This window comes from Poecilia reticulata, chromosome 15 (genome assembly GCF_904066995.2).
Source record: "Poecilia reticulata chromosome 15, P_reticulata-male-v2, whole genome shotgun sequence".
Classification (NCBI taxonomy): Eukaryota; Metazoa; Chordata; class Actinopteri; order Cyprinodontiformes; family Poeciliidae; genus Poecilia; species Poecilia reticulata.
In genome coordinates, this window is record NC_088844.1 from 3630760 (window position 1) to 3636759 (window position 6000).

The window sequence follows — 6000 nt, forward strand, 5'->3', positions numbered from 1 at the left end:
GAGCAGAGACCGAGAGCCAGGCCTTCTCGTTAAACGTCAGTATGTGACCTCACAAATGCATTTCTGGAATAATGTTCAAAAATCTACATAAACACTCCTGAACCTTGTGGACAGCTTTCACAGAAGAGTTGAAGCTGTTCTAGCTGCAAAGGGTGGACTTTTGGCAATATGGTGTATTTTCCAATTAAGTATTTTTTGCCGAAAAAATCCCAACAACAATAGCAGCAAAGTTTCAGTCTGATAAAAGACCACAAGCCACTTCTCCTGCTAGTGCTAGACTCACGCATTTGTTTTGGTAAAACTTTACCCAGAATGTCATGCGGTGTAGTTTGCTTCCCTTTTTAAAGGGTGGTCTTTAGTCCACTTAGCGTTCAGTTGGGAAATAAATTCAGAAGAAGCATCTTGCTAAAGTACAAAACTTTTTCATTATATGAAAAAGTACAAAACTTTTCATATGTACTTTTTCATATAAAAAAGTACAAAACTTGCACCAAGTAAAGACTTGGTACAAGTTTTGTACTAGTCTTGTACCAATATACAAGACTTGGTACAAGTTGCATATCTTACTATAACTATTTATATATCAATAATACTAAAATATATTCTGGTTTAAGCCAAAAAGGTTGCAACAGTGAAACAAAATTTTGCTGGATGTGTGAATGCTGTCTAAAGGAAACTGGATGAGGAGATGGAGAGTCAGTCCCTCTAAGCCTCTTTCTGTAATCTGCCAGGAGAACATAGTTTTATATCTCTTTTAAACAAGAAACTTTCTTATTATAATGAGATACAAAACTTGTCTTGTTAAAATTTGAATTTTCCTTGCTTTGACAAGTTTTGCATCTCGTTTGGAGAAGAAACCTCCTTATTATAACAGAATACTGCTTTTATTTCTTAACTCTGGCAGTTTGGAGTCATTTCAAAAATTCAATATCATCAGGTTTCTTCAATAGGCCCAGAAGTGTCTTATAATGTCTGTCACAAGCTTGCTGTTATTTCAATTATACTGAAATAATAAAAGTTGAGATATTAGAAAAAACATACTTTACTCTATGAATCATTCACTTCTGGATCATCAACAAAGGACTTTCATCCATTTTGTACAAATTATTTTATAAGTGTTAAATAAGTGTTACATTTCTGAATTTGGGAATGAACACTTTGATCGAACTAGAAATTCCTCAGACTGCATATTTTCTTTCTCCAAAATGCTACATATTGCAACTACTCAAACACTGCCTTGACTTTTGGGTCAAGGCAGAGGATTAGTTTTCAAATGGACATTATTTTCACATTACGTCATTTTATTGCACAGTAAAATTATGTTAGTTTCAGCTTTTATAAAAATGACTTCATAGTTTAAACCAGTGGTCCCCAAACTATTTGGTCCGGCCCCCTTAACAATACCAGAGAGCATTCACATTTTTTTTTTCATGTACCGTATTTTCGGGACTATAAGTCATTTATATGTGGATTTTTCTTCAACCACCAGGGGGCTCTTTAGCAGGAAGTGAATCATTGGAAGTCAAAATTTGAAATAAAAGAAGAAAGCTCCCATTAAAACGGAATTAGGTTTTAATAGGGAATTGAAATTTAAGAATGTTGTTGATCAGTTAAATAGTATTAAGGGGGAAAAGGGCTGCACAGTTGGTAGAGCTGTTGCCTTTCAGCAAGAAGGTTCTGGGTTCGATTCCCGGTCTTTCTGCATGGAGTTTGCATGTTCTCCCTGTGCATGGTGGGTTTTCTCTGGGTACTCCAGTTTCCTCCCACAGTCCAAAAACATGACTGTCAGGTTAATTGGCCTCTCCAAATTTCCCCTAGGTGTGAGTGTGTGTGTGCATGGTTGTGTGTCTCTGTGTTGCCCTGCGACAGACTGGCGACCTGTCCAGGGTGACCCCGCCTCTCACCAGGAACGTTAGCTGGAGAGGCACCAGCAACCCTCCCGACCCCACTGAGGGACAAGGGTGTTAGAAAATGGATAGATGGATGGGAAAAAGAAAAAAAAAATTAAATTATACTGGGATCATTATGAGAATTTGAGGTATAGATATTAGGATCCAGTAGATGGCAGTAGTGCAACAATAATGGATGCAAGCTGCCATTGAAATCTAAAGAAGAAGAAGAAGAAGGAGCCCATTTTCATTTAGCACATGCTAGTAGCAACATGAAGGATCAGCACTTTTACTTACAGTTACCGTTCAGAAACTACCGTAATCAGTTCAGTTAAATCTAAACTTGGCAACTTTTTCTTTTTCAACCGTAATAAATGTGATATTCAATTGACCTGTTATGACTCAGATTTTGGGTGTCCGCCCCTCTGCTGCTGCTGCATCGCTGTGGAAAACCTGGAGCGGCAGAGATATCTGAGGCTTATATGTGTATGTTTACTGGTTTAAAAAAAAAACTTTGGGGTTGTGGCTTATAGTCCGGTGCGGATCATAGTTCGGAAAATACGGACTATGATCCTTCCTGGATTTTTTTCTGTGAAGAACCCAGAGAGGGTTATGTGATTGTGCTTTCTGGAAAACAATAATTTTTTTACATTTAGGCTCTCCTACAATCGTCACACTTTTTCTGTTACAAACTGACTCCGGCCCCCAGCAGAGAAGAGAAAAGTTATGTTGCCCACAGGAAAAAATTTGGCTTTAAAGCCTTGAAACCCAACCTCTGTCCCTTGAAGAAACTCCAGCTCTTTCTGAAACTCCACCTTCAGGAGGTCGTCACAACTTTTTGAGGAGGAGCTGCATTTCGAGGGCGGAGCTTGATCCACCCAGGCATTTTGAGCAGTGGTTGCCATTGGAGATTCAAGGACTTCTCAAACATGCATGAAAGAATCAAAGCAGAAATTCAACCTTTATTTACCAATAAAATAAGTATAAGTACATTTTTGTTATTCTCTCAACAAACATGTACTTGCGGTATTTTTTTTTATTAGAATAACGTGATGTGAATGTGGTGGGATGATGTTTCACCCTCCCCCACGCTTCGCGTCGGGTGTGGCGAGAGGCGCGCCACTGATTGGTGGGCGGGGCAGATGCCTTTAAAGCTGGTAAGTCGCTGCGAGGTGTGTGTGTGCCTTTGTTTCCTCCACTGTCTGCGCAATTGGCGGCTGCATGTTGGTGGTGTTTGGTCCACTCGTATGATATCGTAAGTGCCATTTTTGCTATCCGGGGCTGGGATTGTGGTTGGTTTTTGGGTGCTACACCTGTCGTGCGTTTCCGCAGTGCGGCTCTGCTGGCGTTGCCGGCCGCGGCTGGAGGTTGTGGTGGTGTGTGGCTTCTGCCTAGTCTTTGCCTGCTGATCTGCTCCCTCCTGGTGTAGGCTGTGTCTCCATCCCTGGGTAAGCTACCTGCCATTTAGTTCTGGATTATTTTATTTTGTACTTAGCATTAATGGGTTTTCTGTTTCAGGCAACTGAGTGTTGGGAGCTGCAGTGCTTTGGACGCTCTGCTGCTTTGTCTTATCACTGTTTGTTCTGGCCACTCTCCGCCAAGTCTGTTGTGGATTGGGCCGGCTGGTGAGCGGGGCATTACTTCTCTCCCCCCCCCCCCATAGAAGGGCACTTGGAGAGACGACGACAACTTGTTCCATCCTTTGAAGCATTTTCTTTTACAGTTTGTTGAAGTATTCTTTTGTTTCTTTTGAGTGCTGTTATTTCTTTTGAGTGCATGTTCTTGTTTTCTTGTTTTACTTTGTTGCATTTGCATGGTTTGCTTGTTTTGTTGGAACAACCCCACCTTGGTTGTCCCTTTTTCGTGTGTTTCCTTTTCTTTGGTTCCGGCGACCAAGTAGTGAGCCCGATGCCTCGGATTTTAAAAGAAGTGTTTTAAAAGAATTTTTAGATAATTGTTTAATAAAGTATTGTACACTGTTAAATCTGTGTTCTGGTGTGTCTTGTTGCTTTTTTTTTTTAGAAATATCTCCACCTGCTGGTCACATAAAGATCAAAAGTGTCAATTTTAAATAATACCACCCCTTGAAAAGGGTGAAAATTTAAAAACTGGACATCTACTACTGCTTTTCACTTCTGTTCCCTCCTCTTTCTTCCAGCTTTAACAATGAGCACAAAACTAAAACAGATAAGTTTGCTTTCCATAAAAACATGTTTTACAGGTTCATTTTTCAGTAGGTTTTCTGTGGATGTGGGTGCTCCTCGTTGTTTCTCTGTGTGCTTCCAACCTGAGGGTAGAACAACAGGTTGCAGGAGGTTAGCTCACCTCTCTAATGTCAGCACTTTGTTTGAACAAACTTTCTTCCCAGCCAGATACTGGAGGGGTAGAAATCTATTCACAAGTTCTGGCATCTGATAGGTCAACAAATGAAAATAAATACCAAAATGACGTTAGTAAATCTTTCTACTTGTAGTTTTTACAAGAAACTCTGTTGAAGAAGGCTCGCAACATTCTACAATCCTTTAAACGTATCCTTAAGATACTGAACTTTCCTCAAGTCAAATATTCAAACGTTTTGTTTTATTCCACCTACATGTAATAAAGATTCTGGGTATTTTTTCTGCCATCCTGACTGTCCATTTTTGATAATATTAATGCAATGTTATATAATTTTATTAGAACAAGAAATTGGGTACTTTATGTGTATTTGCATAGAGTGCAACAGTTAATCAATTTTAACTATCAGTAACACTCTTTGAGAAAGCAAATATGCAGCGTTGCATTAGTGACCTTTCAAGGAGCCAGGAAATAATAATGAAAGACTAGAACAGAAATTAATTTCTGATGAACAGCAGAGGATGCAGATGCTAATGGTACTTACTGCTGCTGTAACATTTCCTTTGAAAAGCTGAACTGAATATGTTTTGTATGGTATTCCAAACTTTTGTTATTGTTTAGCAATTTAGAAATGACATAATCTTCACCTTACAGCTTCTTGATTACCTGATTTGGTCATGTTTTCAAGTTTGTTCTTTTGGAATCTGGGTTCAAATATGGGTTGGAATGAGATTTTGAACTCAAGATGCTGAATGTTGAAACAAGCTTAATTAGGCTAGAGAGTGATGATAATAATAGGGATGCACACTAACTGTTTTTCAAACGATAAAGATTTTTTCTTTCCAAATTCGCTAACACATAAAAAATATACGCAATTTTGAAATAAAAAACTATTACTAAGCCAACATTAGCCAAAATATATCAACAGAAACTATATCACAAATGACTATCAATTTACTTAAGGTGAATTACTTATTGATGTAAAATTGATCAGGGATTGAAAGCACTGCACTAAACCAGCCTGCTGGAAATGATTAGTAAAAGAAGAAACACGTCTCAGTTTGGTTGAACTGCAGCGCCGTTCGAATGTGCAGGTCAAGCAGAATGGACACCGCTCCAAAAGAGTGAGCAGACTACAGCATTCTGTAGCCACAGCCATTTCTCCTGCTGGAAATTATAGCGCTAGCAGGAGAAATGGCTTGTGATCTTCACAAAAGACAAAAGAGAAATCCTACAACTGCTAAAATCTGACTATTTTTGTTTACATTATTAAAGAAGGAAGCTGTGCCCAGTTGCTGCGTTTCCATTACAAATGTACACAAATCTTTGTCAATATTCTACTGATGTCGAAGAAAACACCATTTCGTAATTGCTGTGTTTCCATTAAGAAAGAAGCACAATTAAAATCACATGTGAATAAGTTTGTTCACGCAATAAGTAACTTAAAACATGATGCCCCATGATCCTCCAAATATGTCCTGTCTTCTTCTTGGTGGTTTTCTGCAGTGGCAACATCTGGTTGTTGATCATGTGACTGGTGCAAAGCGAAAAGTGTTTCCATTGATGTTTTGCAAAATACGGCAATTTCTATACAGCCAAAAAAAAAACACCTCATCCTATTGCCAAAACATTTTACCAAAAATTGTTTTTCGTAATTGACGTGTATCTGCACGGCAAACTTATTTTCAAAATGTCAAAATTCGCAATTACAAGGTCAATAGAAACAGCACCACCACAGGTGAGGAGGGGAACAGGTTTTTCAATTAGTTTGGTT